Here is a 16455-nt window from a genome sequence, read left to right as displayed (position 1 = left end):
AAACACTTAAAAGATGTGTTTCGTTCCTGCCCTTGCAGCTGTGCTGCAAGCCCATGCTGACACACACAGTTTCTCCCAGACAAGGACCGATTGTGATTTATGAGCATTTTCAGGGTGGTAGTGATGTGTGGATAGGGTACATTTTTATCCAGCAAGGCCACGTCGTTTTACTTGGCAATAAAATCATGTTACTAATCAGTATCAGGGTTGAGAAGAGAATCATCCACTGCGATTTTATTTTGCATGCAGAACCCTTTGACTAACTTTCTGTGGTATTGACCAACTATTTGTCTGCAAAACTACCATAACAACCATTTAGCTCTTCGTTAGGCCTGAAGGGAGAGATTTTTTGAAAAGCCCACTGAATAGAGTTAGAAACCTCAAATATAGGATACGAATATGGTTCTTGTTTGTTGTAGCTGAATAAAAATTGTAAGTGACGTTGCCATTTAAGACAATAGCCTGGCAGTTCATCTAACTGTTAAACACAGTTACTATGTGGTCTCAAAAGTGTTACGAAGCAATCAATCTTGCTTTCCAGAAGTCTGTTGCTTAGTAAGCATTAAAACAGCTAAAGACAAAAGAAAGATCTGGAACGTTTGCTTACCTTTAATAGGCATGTGAACACCCCATTTTCTCCAGAAATCCTGCCATATCTTGATTATATTACAAGGCAGCTCTGGGTTTGCTTTGAATGTAGACATAGTAGATTCCCCGAAGGTGCAAATTCTTGCCATGCCCCACAATCTTTGAGAAAATTGACTGAGATGTGGAAGAAACAGTGTTCTTATTGACTAGGGCATCTTAGCTTCTGCCATTGTGACTACTGTGGTCTAGCCTGTAGCATAGGAATGCTAAGTTATTCAATATTGTTGGTAATATTAACTTCTACTGTTACTGTATCTGGCAGCTCTTCATTTCCCATGGTGTCCTTTGCATTCATTGTTTACTGAAATAGGTGCTGACTGAAAACTGATTTTGGCATCACCAAAATTCTCAGAACAAGTCAAGGTCAAATCCAACATTATTATGAGCCTGGACGTATTACAAAGCCAGTTCGGAATACTCAATCTTAGAGATAATTGACCTAAATATGTGGCCACACTTCCATAAACAAAGACCAAGAAAATAAAGTTATTTTAGCCTTGACATCTGAATAGACAGCAGAGTTTTGATAATGAGGCCACTGCTCAATACCCAACTTGAATATTTTTTTAAAAAATTCTGACTCTGATTTCCTCTCTATAGTTAGGAGGAGGCTCTGGCCATTTTATTTGACCTCTCTAAAGTGTGATGTTTGTACTTCATGCCTGTCTTTCTTCCGGAGAATATCCTTCATGTCCCTTGCCGCTTTCAACCATGTTAGCTTTGTGGAAACATCCTTGAAGCAAAATAAGAAAAGGGTCTTTTATGCCTTCTTTCATTATTTCTGATTTAATTGTCAATTCTAATTATCTTTGCAAACAGATTCATGCAGAAACATGTGATTCTTAGGGGAAGGAGGACCCTGAGGCTAACAACTTGACTCTGGAGACAGAGGCAGAGGAAGTTTTCAGATGAAAATCTTGCCTAGGACCAGATAAGGGGGCATTGTTGCTGGGAGAGACAATGGCAGACAGCCATTCATGCAAGGCTGATCCTTCTTTTTAGAAACACACACACAGTTCTTTCTCTAGGTTTCTCAATCTTACTTTATGCACACAGTGAAAATGTGGTTGGCATAGCTGCTGCTTTTTGTATATATTATTGGTGATCTTTGAAGAAGGAAGTTAGTTACATGTAGCCATTCTGCTAAGCTCTCTGTTTTTTTAAGAAACAAAGGAAGTCACACAACACAACACACACACTCACCCCCACTAGACACACACACACACACACACACACACACACACACACACACTTCATACACACACATCGTATACACACAGAAACACACACCATACACACAAACACATACACATTATACACACAAACACATACACACTTATACACACAGGCATTAAACATACTATGAACACACAAACAAAAATTACATATGCACACATACACAAATACACACTACACACACACAAATACACATTGTATACACACACATTACATGTACACATTATACACATACACACTACACTCATGCTATACACATATATACAACACACACACTAAACACAGACTCCACAGATATCACACACAGAAGCACACACACACAGAAACATAGACTACACATACACACTCTAGAATACTACACACATACTACACATATACACTCTACACAGACTACAAATATACACATACAAACACAAACAAACAACACACACTACATATACATACATTATGCATACATTATATACACTACACAGACACATACCACACACACAATATACACAATACACAGACTATACAGACACACACAAACAAAATTATACACACCACATAAACATATTGCACACATACTACACACACTGCACATGCATATGTTACACACATACATATCACACACACTATGCACACGTACTACATACACTACACACACAAACACATGCAGAAACACACAAACAAACACACAAATTACAGATACTGCACACACACAGAAACACACACACTACTATGCACCACACATACAATGCAACACACTTGACACACATGACACACACACACATACACATTTGAGAGTTTTCTAGTAAAATAACTACCTCTCTTTCAGCTACTTCTGGATGTCATGTTTAAGTGCGAGGCTGACCTGACGTTAAGAATGTACCCTCAGAGCTCCCAGGGTCTCAACCACCAGCCAAGGACTGCACATGGAGGGGTCTGATTGTTCAGGCAGCATGTGTATAGTAGAGGATTGCAAATTCGATCATCAATAGGAGGAGAGGACCTCGGCCCTGTGAAGGTTCTGTGCCCCAGTGTAGGGGAATGCCAGGGCCAATAAGTGGGAGAGGGTGGGGTGGCAGGCATGGGGAGGGGGGAGGCAACAGGGGTTTGTTTTTGTTGTTTTTTTGTTTGTTTGTTTGTTTCTTTGTTTTTTCTGGAGGGGAAACTGGGAAAGGAGAAATTTACATGTAAATAAAGAAAATATCTAATAAAAAAAAAAAAAAGAATGTCTGTGATGAGGTGGAACTGCAGCTCCTTAGAGTAACCAAGATGCTTCTGTCACGGGCTGCCCACAGCTGTTTCTGTAGATTTCCAAGTGCACTCATGCCATGCTCATTCATAGTCTGAAGCAAAGGGAGTATCTTCATTATAGCTTTGCCTTGTGGGTTGCTTGAAGGTTGCATTGCATTAGAACTTTGGTTCTGTGTTCTCTGCCCAGTACTCTGCTCTACTGCACTAAATTTCTCAGGGAAAATGGGATTTGTGAGTTTAGTAGAGCAGGGAGCTCTCAGTTCCCACCTCCCAAACCAAATAAGATGTCAGAGCGCAGACCCAGAGACTTAACAAACTCACCAGGAATCGACCCCAAGGAATCATTGATATAAGTAGAAGCTGTCTCTGGTCTTTTCCCAAGGACTCTGACACTTTCTTTTATGGCTGGGATTTGCATTTTAAATTCATATTTAGCAACTGAAACAGGTGAGCAGAATTCTTCCTTAAGACTTTGGACTGAATCTTACAATCCTGTAACTTAGCTGCCCCTTATTGATGTATTTGTCTTTTTTTTTTTTTTTTTTTTTTTTTTTTTTTTTTTTTTTTGGTTTTTCGAGACAGGGTTTCTCTATGTAGCCCTGGATATCCTGGTACTTACGCTGTAGACCAGGCTGGCCTGGAACTCAGAGATCCACCTGCCTCTGCCTCCGAAGTGCTGGGATTAAAGGCATGCGCCACCACTGCCCAGGGATGTATTTGTCTTTTGTTCCCTCACTACCCTCTATTACAAAACAATTGTCCTCTGCTGCAAACATAGTGTTTCATATAATTATGCATATCAGTAGAATAGCTTGACACCATTACATAACAGATGGCAGTGCTATAAAGAAATGGAATGAAGGAAAAAGTACCTAAAATTTACTACATTAAAAATATGTGTTTTAGAAGAAAATGGAGAGGAGACATTTTGCTCCCATAGAGACCAGTGAACAGTTGTATGGAGGTTGCAACTTCTGAGCTGAGGGCTGAATGATAGGTGGCAAGAGAGCTGTGGCTATTCACTCTGGGTGGAGGGAATTTCTGAGGTGGGAAAGCATCTAAGAGTTGTGTGAGAAATGACTAGGTGTAAAGAATGCTTTGGACTTGCGGATGGGAGGAAGAGGGTTGGAGAGGCCAGTTATCCATAGTTTAGGGAAGGAAGCTCCTGGGGTTTTGAATCGGAGGAGTACTGGGCTGGCCTGAAGAAGTCCGTGCATCTTTGTGATGATATATTCAAGTTTTCTTTGCTATGGTTCGTGCAACAAGAGACACAGAGAGGCAGTGAGTAGTAAAGACTGAGGCGGGAAACTGTTGTTAGCAGTGATTGCACCAGCTTAAACAGAAGGCAAGAAATGGAACCAGAGCTGTTGTAACCTGGGTACCAAAGGTACGCATGGCACAGCACAATGGGCAGGGTGGCTCTAGAGGGATTCTTCAGGAGGCTCCACCAGCAAGGCAGAAGAGATGAGAGAAGACAGAGGATAGACTGCATGATGTGTACTTGAGATACAGGAGGCAGAACCAGATGGGAAGAGTTAGAAGAAAAGGGCTAAAAACTGGGTTAGGGTCATTAATGAAATGATACCTTTTTTTTATTTGTTTGTTTTGTTTTGTTTGTTTTTCGAGACAGGGTTTCTCTGTGTATCCCTGGCTGTCCTGGAACTCACTCTGTAGACCAAGTGGGCCTCGAACTCAGAAATCCACCTGCTTCTGCCTCCCAAGTGCTGGGATTAAAGGCGTGCACCACCACCGCCCGGCTGAAATGATACCTTTTAAGATGGCCATACTGAGGAGTGAGTAAAAGTTGGCATACAGTGATTATCTTAATAACAACCCCCACACACATATACCAAAAAAAGAAAGCTAGATGAATATTTGTGACTCACTGAGTGAAAATAAACACACACTGGCACACACACACACACACACACAAATATAGGTTTTATTTTGTTTGTTTGTTTTTTGCCTATTTTCAGGCAGTATGGGCATTATCTGGCTTTAACATCTTGATATTAGTTTAATCTAGATTCATACTTTTTTTCAGTCTTGTAAATGTCCAATGGCCACCGCTACCCAGCTTCTATAACAGTATTTTTGAAAGTCTGACGAATTCAAATATGGTTAGCAATGTCTTCATGTATGTTGCTATTACTATGGAAAAATGAAAAGGTGTTATAATTGAGATGAGATCTTCTAGCTAGTTATCTGTAAAAAAAGCAAAAACAAAACATTTTTTAAAATAATGTCTCAGCAACTGTAACTTTTAACTTCAACAGGTTTTGTTTACTTCTCCCAAAACATAGGTTGAGAAATGAATGTTGTATATTGCTAGTTTTCAAATTGTTTACAAGGCTTCCAAAGTAGTTGTGTAGACTATTTATGGTTTTCTGCTGAGAAGTTTTGATCTTGTTTTATGAATCTCTATAAAGCAGTGAGAGGTTGCACAAGATTTATAAAGCTACTCAACAAGGTTCCATTGAGAAATTTACATACATCTATGTGGGTTATGTTCTCTGTATCAACATCTAACCTGAACACAAATATATGTGTGAACATTCATTCAGATTTAAGAGGAATACACTTCCTTCTACAAAATTCTTCTACTTGTACTCATAAAATATGTTTATTGAAAGTTTGTAAACTTTCCAGAAAGGGGAATGAATATACATATATTCATATATGTATCTGTATAGTGTGTCCACAGCCTTCATCACAATGTGTAGAAATTTGTCCACCTTATGCTGGAAACTGGATAGGAGCAGATGTTTGTTCCTAAACTAGAACTTTGAAGGCCAGTAATTAAAATAAACATGTCTCTGCCAAACCTTGAACTAAATTAAAAAATTTTAGCATATAAATTAAAGCTTGGTTAAAACTAAATTTATCAAGGAAATACATTTGTTTTGCATTGCTGGTTTCAATTATTCTGAAGGAGCTTTTATTTTTATGGAACACTGAAGAGTTTTTTAAAAAGTTTTAAACAATTTATTGGACAATTGGACCATCTAAAATGATGTGTGAATGTTTAGCTTGAATATATGAACTATTAGCACATTGCTGATAAGCTTACAGGGAGACATTAAAACAAGATTATCCTGTACTTTAGGTCTACATTTCAAGAAGCCTAGAGAAATGTACTGTAGACGTAAACCAGATAAAGCTATGGGCTGCGAGACTCTGTTGTTTTTTTACTTTCTGGTCCATTGTGCTTTCTGTTGGAAATCTGTATTTTTAAGAGGTCTGCAGTGAATTATTCATAGTCAAATATTTCCAACTGTAGCTTACTGCCACAGGAGAAAAGAGGTTGTTTTCTTGCTTTTAGAATCTTTTGATTCTCATTGGACTTGTTCAATGTTGCTTAATTAATCTTTCTTTAATTCTCTCTCCTTGACAAGTAATCCTTTTTCCTAAAACCCAAGTCCCAGTGGTGATGCTAGCATGGCAGGCCCTCCTTTTCCACCCTGCTTCAACTGGTCTTCAGTTTCCCCATATCATATGTGCAAAAAACACTTCCTTGCTGTACATTTCCTTTGTTTTTTTTTTTTTTTCCTACAAAGAGCTAGTGAGATCATCAGGTATGACTGTCTTTGTGTAGAGAAGAAGATACTTTCAAATGTATTTTAGATTTAGTCAGTTTATTTTTTTTCTCTAGGCTTCTGACATGTAAATGTTAAATAGAGCTTGGTCCTTTTCAGTGAATTTGGGACGATGTATATAATATGAGTGAGCTGGAACACAGAGGTTTCTATGAGATGGGTGAGGCAGAAAGGACTCTTGTTCCAGGGTCAAATTGCCCAAGGCTGAGCTTTGCTTGCTTTTCTTGGGTGAATCTCTTTAATACTGTCTCTTTTTCTCTGCTTTCATTGTATATGTCCATTGTTCCTGATATCTAAGGAAAAGTATGCATTGAACGGATTTCTTCTCCATTGTGCCCCGTTACCCTTCCCTTTTGCATGGCTCCCTGTCTTCTTAGTTGGCTGTGCTCACACAGACAGTATTTCTCGACTTGCTTGTCATGTAGATATACATGATTTATGTAGCTAGGTTTAATTCTAGGATCCACATATCACACACAGCATATAACATTTATCTTTCTGAAACTAAAAATTGGAGATAATCATGATCTTTGTTGAAATTTTCAGTAAATTTGTTTATTTTTTGACAGCCTCGTATATATATATATATATATATATATATATATATGTATATATGATATATTATAATTATATTTACCCCTACTGCTCTCTGGTATTCCCCTTCCTTTTCCTCTGAAGGCTTTTTAAAAATCCCTACCTAGTTTCAAAATGGCTGACCCATCAGATAAATGAACCTCCTGCTTGAGCAACCATTAGCACCCCAGGAGGGGTGGGGCCTCTTATATATCTAGCTTTTTGTTTCTGTTCTCTGTGTCATCAGTGTTCTTCCATTATAACTGTCTGAAGCAGAAGAATTTCCCTTTGAAATATAATTTTTCAGAGTTAAAACTTACACATATTTTTTTTTAACCAAAGTGAGACTAACAACACTTTGAAAAAGCACTGAGAAACTCTGAATACCATGCATGGGCTGGGTGGTTCCTCTGGGTCTGCTTTTGGGTACCTTGATTATTTATTTTAGAATTCTTATCCATAATTATCCAAGAAGGAGCCGTTCTGTAATTTGAATGTAAGGATGAAGGAAGCACTATGTCATGATATATTTTTAAGGAATACCTGCTCAAATTTTGATTGGATTATAACTATGATCCTTATCAAGTTTTCAAAGTTCATTATTAACACATGACTTTCTTTAATTGGTTAGAAAACTTCATGTTAGATGGTGGTGGTGCATGCCTTTAATCCCAACATCCTGGAGGTAGAGACAGATGGATCTCTGTGAATTTGAGACTAACCTGACCTACAGAGTGAGGTTTAGGACACATACTTAAACATAATAATAAAAACAATATACATTAAACCAACAGCCAACATCAAATTAAATGGAGAGAAATTTGAAGCAATCCCACTAAAATCAGGGACTAGACAAGGCTGTCCACTCTCTCCCTATTTATTCAATATTGTACTTGAAGTTCTAGCTAGAACAATTAGACAAGAAAAGGAGGTCAAAGAGATACAAATCTGAATGGAAGAAGTCAAGATATCACTATTTGCGGATGATATGATAGTATACTTAAGTGACCCCAAAATTCTACCAGAGAACACCTACACCTCATAAAGAACTTCAGCAAAGTAGCTGGATATAAAATTTTAACTCAAACATATCAGTAGACTTTCTCTACACAAAGGATAAATGAGCTGAGAAAGAAATTAAGGAAACAACATCTTTCACAATAGTCACAATAATACAGAATATCTTGGTGCAACTCTATCCAAGCAAGTAAAAGATCTGTAGGACAAGAACTTCAAGTCTCTGAAGAAAGAAGTCAAAGAAGACCTCAGAAGACTAGAAAGATGTCCCATGCTCTCATGGATTGGTAGAATTAACATAGTAAAAATGTCCATCTTACCAAAAGCAATCTACAGATTCAATATAATCCCCATCAGAATTCCAACTCAATTCTTCACAGAGATAGGAAGAGTAATTCTTTACCTGGAATAACAAAAAACCCAGGACAGTGAAAACTATTCTCAACAATAAAAGAACTTCTAAGGAAATCACCATTCATGACCTCAAGCTGTACTATAGAGCAATAGAGATTAAAACCACATGGTATTGGTACAGAAACAGACAGATAAATCAATGGAATAGAATTGAAGACCCAGAAATGAACCCACACAACCTATTGATCTTTGACAAGGAAGCCAAAAATGTACAGTGGAAAAAAGACTGCATTTTCAACAAATTGTGCTGGTCTAACTGGCAGTCTGCATGTAGAAGAATGCAGATTGATCCATTTTTATCTCCTTATACAAAGCTCAAGTCAAAGTAGTTCAAGGATCTCTATATAAAACCAGATATACTGAATCTAATAGAAGAGAAAATGGGAAAGAGCCTTGAACACATCAGCACAGGGGAAATTTTCCTAAACAGAACACCAATAGCTCAGGCTCTAAGATCAACAATTGACAAATGGGACTTCATGAAACTGAAAAGTTTCTGTAAGGCAAAGGACACTGTCAATAGGACAAAATGGCAGCCTACAGATTGGGAAATGATCTTGACTAACCCTATATACAATAGAGGGCTAATATTCAATATATACAAAGAACACAAGAAGTTAGACTCCAAAGAACTAAATAACCCTATTAAAAATGGGGTACAGAGCTAAACAGAGAATTCTTAACTGAGGAATCTCAAATGGCTGAGAAGCATTTAAAGAAATGTTTATCGGTCCCAGAAACGGAAGTGAGCGGTTTGGCCTGCCGACTCAAGCAGGTTCAGAGGCTTTCCTAGAGCTTTTTCCAAGATGAACACCAGAGGCCTTGGGTCGCAGCTGAAGGACAGTATTCCAGTTACGGAGCTATCAGCCAGCGGGGCCTTTCGAGAGTCATGAGCTTCTACGGAAAGGGTTTTCTTGTGTGAAAAATGAACTTTTGCCCAGCCACCCTCTTGAATTATCAGAAAAAAAACTTCCAGCTCAACCAGGACAAGATGAACTTTTCCACCCTGAGGAACATCCAAGGTCTGTTTGTTCCCCTGAAGTTACAGATGGAGTTCAAGGCAGTACAGCAGGTTCAACGTCTCCCGTTTCTTCCCAGCTCAAACCTCTCGCTGGATATTTTGAGGGGCAACGATGAGACCATTGGTTTTGAGGATATTCTTAACGATCCATCACAAAGTGAACTGATGGGCGAGCCCCACTTGATGGTGGAGTATAAGCTGGGCTTGCTGTGATACAGGGTGCCATGCAGGAACGACGGTTGTATTTTTCATAGTTGCCTCTGGTACAGTCTGATGTTCATAGCATTAAAGTACTGAGAGGATCACTGAGTCACATGGAAGTGTTTGGGGCTTGGTTTTGGGTTGTGAGTCAGTTGAGAGGCTAGAGCTGGTTTCTAAGCTCTGAGGTTACAGCAAAGCCCAACTTCTGAAAATGTCTTTCTTATAAATGTTATAAACACAATAAAGTTCCCAGGAGCCTCCTTCAGAAAAAAAAAAAAAAAAAAAAAAAAAAAAAAAAAGAAATGTTTAACATCCTTAGTCATTAGGGAAATGCAAATCAAAACAACCCTGAGATTCCACCTCACACCAGTAAGAATGGCTAAGATCAAAAACTCAGGTGACAGCACATGCTGGTGAGGATGTGGAGAAAGAGGAGCACTCCTCAATTATTGGTGGGATTGCAAACTGGTACAATTTCTGGTAAAATATTCTGGTAAAAAATTCTGGTAAAAAACTGGTACAAACAGGTAAAATATTCTGGAAATCAATCTGGAAGTTCCTCACATAATTGGAAATAGTTCTACCTGAAGACCTAGCTATACCACTCCTGGGCACATACCCAGAATATGCTCCAACATATAAGAAGGACACATGCTCCACTATGTTCATAGCAGACTTATTTATAATAGCCAGAAGCTGGAAACAACCAAATGTCCCTCAACAGAGGAATGGATACAGAAAATGGAGATGCAGCTACACAATGGAGTACTACTCAGCTATTAAAAACAATGACTTCATGAAATTCTTAGGCAAATGGATGGAACTAGAAAATATCATCCTAAGTGAGATAACCCAGACCCCAAAGGACATACATGGCATGTACTTACTGATAAGTGGATATTAGCCCAAAAGCTAAGAATACCCACAATATAACTCATAGACCATATGAAGCTTAACAAAAAGGAAGGCCAAAGTGTGGATACTTCAAACCCACATAGAAGAGGGAACAAAAATAATCATGGGAAAGAAGGAGGGGAGGTCTTGGGTATAAGAAGGGAGGAGGAGGAAAAATATGGGGACAGGACTAGGAATGGGAAGAGACAGGAGAGAAGTCCAGAGGGTCAAGATAATGAACAAAAGTATGTAGTGGGGAGGGGGAGAGGAGGGGATGGGATGGTGCACTTGGGGAACCACTAGAAAATTCCAGATCCTAGGGATGGGAGAGATTCTCCCAATGGGGATGACATTAACCAAAATACCCAACAGTAGGCAGAATCTGAAGAGACCACCTCCAGTAGATATGACCCCCAGTAGAGGGATGGGGCCACTAGCCCATCAACATTATTTTTTAACCCAGAATAGTCCCCATCTAAAGGACGAAAATAGAGCAGAGGCTGAAGGAAAGGCTGTTTGAGACTGCCTTATTGTGTGTTCCATTCCATCAGCAGACACCAAACCTGACACTATTGCTCATGCCAAGATGTGCTTGCAGATAGGAACCTGGTAGGGCTGTCCTCTGAGAGGCTCTACCAACAGCTAACAAGATAGATGCAGCTGCTCACAGTCAACCATTGGATTGAGTTCAGGAACCCTTATGGAAGAGTTAGGAGAAGGACTGAAGGAGCTAAAGGGGATGGCAGTCCCATAAGAACAACAGTATCATATAACCAGAAACGCCCCCCCCCCCGAGCTCTCAGGGACTGAACCACCAACCAAAGGGCATAGATGGGCTAGTTATGGCTCCCACTACATATGTCGCAGAGAACTACCTCATCTGGCATCAATGGGAGGGGAGGCCCTTGGTCTTGTTGGAGGCTTGAAGCCCCAGAGAAGGGGGATGCTAGAGGAGTAAGGTGGGAGTGGGTAGGTGGGTGAGTGGGGAGCCCGCTCTTCGAGGCAAAGGGGGAGGGAACAGTATGGGGGGATTCGTGGAAGGGAGATCGGGAAGGGGAATAAAATTTGAAATGTAAATAACTGAAATGATTAATACATAAAAAAAGGAAAAAAAGAAAATTACAGAGCAAAAAATGAAAACAAAACAAAAACTAAAAACCCAAAACTAAAACAATCAATCCAAAACTAAACCCAACCTAACAACAATAACAAGGCTATAGATAGATGATTGATAGATACTTAGATGGATAGGTAGGTAGGTAGATAGATAGACCGATAAAGCACAGCATCGCTGAGGTCAAATCTGAAAAAGCCCAGCCGTGGTGGAGCACACCTTTTATCCCAGCACTCAGGAGGCAGAGGCGGGTGGATCTCTTTTCCAGGCCAGCTTGGTCTACAGAGTGAGTGTTTCCTTCTCTCAAACAACAACAAAAAAATTGACCACTCTTTTCCAAATAATCATAAATAGATCTATTTCTGATTCACTGTTTTAGGAGATGGCCTTGGGGTATTTAAGAATGGAATTCTATAAAATAGGGAGCTATGGAGGAGAGCAGTTTCCGAGAGACTGAAAATCATGCTTCTCTTTGCTCTTTCATCTCTCCCCCGCCCTCCCGCCAGCCTTCTCCCTGCACTGGGACAAAAGACATGGTGAAAGCTGGAAAATAGTAATTTATGGAGAAAGCCTGTGTTCCGTGCTTTATGAAAGTAAATTGTAGAAAATTAATGTTGTGACAAGATGATTCTGTTTTGATGAACAAAACCATTGAAAAGCTATCAAGCCCCACTGTTTCTCCATGGAGAGAATTTTTCTCAGTGTGTTCTGTATTTGTATTCTTGGCTTTCTTCCCAATTAGTTTTTACAAAAGAGAGGTAATTAGGGAGCTAGGATTTTGACCTACCTTGTGAACAATAAAAATTCCTGCCACCTTTTCCCCCACCTGTTAAATCTATTATTAGCACTCTGCTCTCTGGGGGTGGGGAAGGGGGCGACTCCCACAATGGCATTTTTACTTAATAGAAGAAGTAATATAATGTACAAATAAAAGACACTTTATAGATGCTTTATGGCTGTCAAAGGGCAATAGCCACGGAGCCAATTGCTTTTTTCATGCCAGTTCAATTGCATATATATATATATGTATATATATATATATATATATATATCATCTCAGGTTTCTTAGAATAGAAGCAGTAAATGAAAATTATGTTTTACCTTTAAGTTTAATCATTCTCTTTATTATTATATACATGATCAGAAACCCATGTGTAAACAAATCTGTACTAAAACAAGTTTCTTTCTATGTGTGCTCCTTTCACTTAGCTCACTTGTCTACTTACCATCCTCATGTAAACTGACTCTATTTTCTGATGTATCTTGTTACCTTTGTAATGCATGCCTAAGCTAAAAATAAATCCTCATACCTTCCTTTCTTTCTTTCTCCCCCCTTTTTTTGACACAGGGTCTCACTGTATAGTTCTGGCTGTTCTGGAGCTCTCTATGTAGTCTAGTATGGTCTTGAACTTACAGAGTTCTGTGTGCCTCTGCTACCTGAGTGCTGAATTGAGCCACAATGCTTGGTTTTTGTTTTAAATTATATTTTTATTTGTGTGTGTGTGTATCTGTGGTATATGTGTGTGTGTGTGTGTGTGTGTGTATGTGGTGTGCATGCATGCATGCATGTATGGATATATATGTATATGGGCTTGTGTATCTGATGATCCATCTTGTTGACACAAAGTTTTTCTTTTCCATAGCTGTGTATTTTTTTTTTTGCACACAAGTAACAATGTATGATAATAATTGCCTTACTTAGAGATATTTGGTTCATTAAAATCTTTTGATATTTAAACAATATTACAAATGAGAACATCATACATTTATATTTAAGTGCTGCAGAATAAATCTACAGAAGCAGAATTGCTTGCTTAGAGAATTTAAAAGATGTTGGAAGAGACTGGCAAGTTGCCTTCTCTGGGGGGTTATGTTAATTTACTGTCCTAATGTCCATATATATATATATATGTATATATATATGAGCTTATCAGTTTCCCTTTGGCCTTGACAATAGAGTTTGTCACTGACTTCTGAAATTGTGCTAATAGGATAAAAAGAATATATTCATAATTTTGTTTTTCTTACTATGAGTGAGGTGAGAACATTTTTATGATTCTGAGTAATTTTTCCTCTGTAAATTATAATGAACTTTTATTTCATTCTATTGTTTCTTTTGTTGTTGTTTCTCAAGGTCTTCTAAATACTCTCTGATTTAAAGTGAAAAATGTTTTCAGAATTGTATTGTGTTCTGATTCTCAGCTCTGCCTTCCCTCTTCACAGGTAGAGACCTGTCCTGAATTTCTCTAAGTCAATGTGTCTGTATTCCTTTATGGCACCTTGAGGTTTTCTGGTGTAGTTAGAAAAAGGTTCACACCATGGTTAGAAGGTTTTTTCCTGGCTTTTCCTTATTTCCGGTAACTATTATTTTAAATCTTTGGTTCATTTAAACTTTAAATAGTACTAAGTGTACCTTCACTTTCCATGACTTGATTTTGTTGAGCCTTTTTCTCACTGAGCCAGGAGCTCCCTTTAACATGCTCTTAAACTTTCCTGTACATTGGATAAAGTTTTGATATCCGTTCTGTGTCATTGCCGAGTCTACATATGTGACAGAATTAGCTGAGGCTACAGTTTTAAAAAAATGTATTTTAACACCTAGACTTTCTACCTATCTTCTGTAAATGGAATCACCTAATTTGCTTTTCCCTTTCAAATGTTTTCTGGGTAGTAGTTTTTCAGTTATGTTTTCTTTCTGAACCTCCAGATTGATATGTTTTATTAAAACACATCTTCTAATTTGTCTTCTATTATGTGACTGTTTTCTGCTGTGCCTCGATATGGGTGATAATGATCATCTTGTTCCTGGTTTTAGAGACTTTTTCTAGTATTTTCTTATCAAGCAGAGTGATAAAAAGTGTCTATTTATATTGAGAGTAGATGGAGCTGTAGCTGGTCATGTGACTACTTCCTTAGACATGTGTTCGCTCACCTTGCATAGAAATGTGATCTTGTGATTGACATGTGCCTGTGTTCAGTATACTGAGTGAGAAAGCTGAGTGAGCCTGTTTTCCACACCTGTGCTTCTCTTCATGCTGTAGGATACCAGGAGTGGCTGCAACCCAGCCTCGATTGTGTGGCTCAAACAAGGCTGTCAGGTATGGCAAAGCTAGGAAGGAACTGGAGCCTCGGGATATCTCTGTTCAGTGAACCCTTTCCCTGGAACAACACTACAGAATATTCTTAGACAAAAAAAAAATAGGAAGATTCATTCTTAAAACAATGTTGTGTCCTTTAGCTAAAACACTTAACCCTTTATTACACTGAGTTCTTTTTTATTCTAAACTGAAGATTGAAGCTAGCCAGTCATGAGAACCCTCCACCACTGAGACACATGGAGACCCAGCCCTATGTCTCTTCTTTTTAGTGTTTTTCTCTTTATTTTGGTAAAAGGTCTTTTGCTTCAGTCACAGAGATGATCATGTTCCAAGTCCCTCTAGATGTATATTGATGGTTTCACAGCATTTGACTCCCCTGTTTCCTTGATGAATCATATTGATGTGACGAACTAGTCTTTTAGTGTTTCACAGGTCTCTGTGCCTAAGATTTGCCATTTGTTTTCATTTTGTGCAATCTTTATATGTAGTCTTAAAATCAAGGTTATTGTTTTTTTGTATAAAGAATAATCACCCTCTTCTCAAGTTCTGGGGTTATTTTTGGCATTTAAAATTACCATTCTTTAAAAGTGTGGGAGATTCTCCTACAAAACTTCCAAGGCAATGTTACTAAGAAAACATCTTTTCAAATATTGGTATACTTAACAAGTTCATTTGTTGAGCATGGAGTATTTAGATTTTCCTTTTTAAAGATTGAGTTATTTTCCTTATGTATGCACATGTCTGTGCCTATGTGTTTGAGTGTATCATGTATATACAGAGGATTTCAGAAAAAGCAGAGGGTATCTATTCCCTAGAACTGGAGTCATACCCAGTTGTGAGTCTCTCTGTGGGTGCTGGCAAGTGGACCTCTATTCTCTTCCAAAAGTAGCAAGTGCCCTTAGCTGAGCCATCTCTTTAGCCCAGTGGTTCCCAACCTGTGGGTCACAACCCTTTTAGGGGTGGCATATCAGCTAACCTGCATATCAGGTGTTCACATTTAGATTAATAACTAGCAAAATTACAGTTATGAAGTAGCAATAAAAATAATTTTAGGGGCCACCACAACATGAGGAACTGTACTAAAGGGTTGCAGCATTAGAAAGACTGGGAATCTCCCCTCAAGCCCCTGTTTAATAGTTTCTATGATCTCTTCAATTGTATCTTCCTTAGAATAGTATACATTTCAATTATGTTTTAAAAATAGAATTGAATAAAAGAGTTCCTCCTGATATTTAAAATTTTTCTCCATTTTCATGAATTTTATTATTTTATGGTTTGCTTCTATTTTCTTGATTACTTTTGGTGTGCTGCATGTATTCAGGTTTTTTCTTTTCGGAAAAAAGCAAACTTTTTTTTGTTTGTTTGTTTGTTTTCATTTGTTTTTTTTTTTTTTGATATTTTCTT

General features: G+C 38.3%; 1 protein-coding gene and 1 pseudogene across 5 annotated transcripts in view; both read left to right on the top strand.

Annotated features, from left to right (window-relative positions):
• Nrg1 (neuregulin 1) overlaps positions 1-16455 on the top strand; it is a 1068405-nt gene that overhangs the window by 56068 nt on the left and 995882 nt on the right. The window lies entirely within an intron of this gene.
• On the top strand, positions 9450-10049 carry LOC116069120 (annotated as a pseudogene).

Source organism: Mastomys coucha, unplaced genomic scaffold (assembly GCF_008632895.1).
Source record: "Mastomys coucha isolate ucsf_1 unplaced genomic scaffold, UCSF_Mcou_1 pScaffold22, whole genome shotgun sequence".
In the NCBI taxonomy this organism is placed as follows: domain Eukaryota; kingdom Metazoa; phylum Chordata; class Mammalia; order Rodentia; family Muridae; genus Mastomys; species Mastomys coucha.
This window is presented reverse-complemented; position numbering and strand designations above follow the sequence as displayed.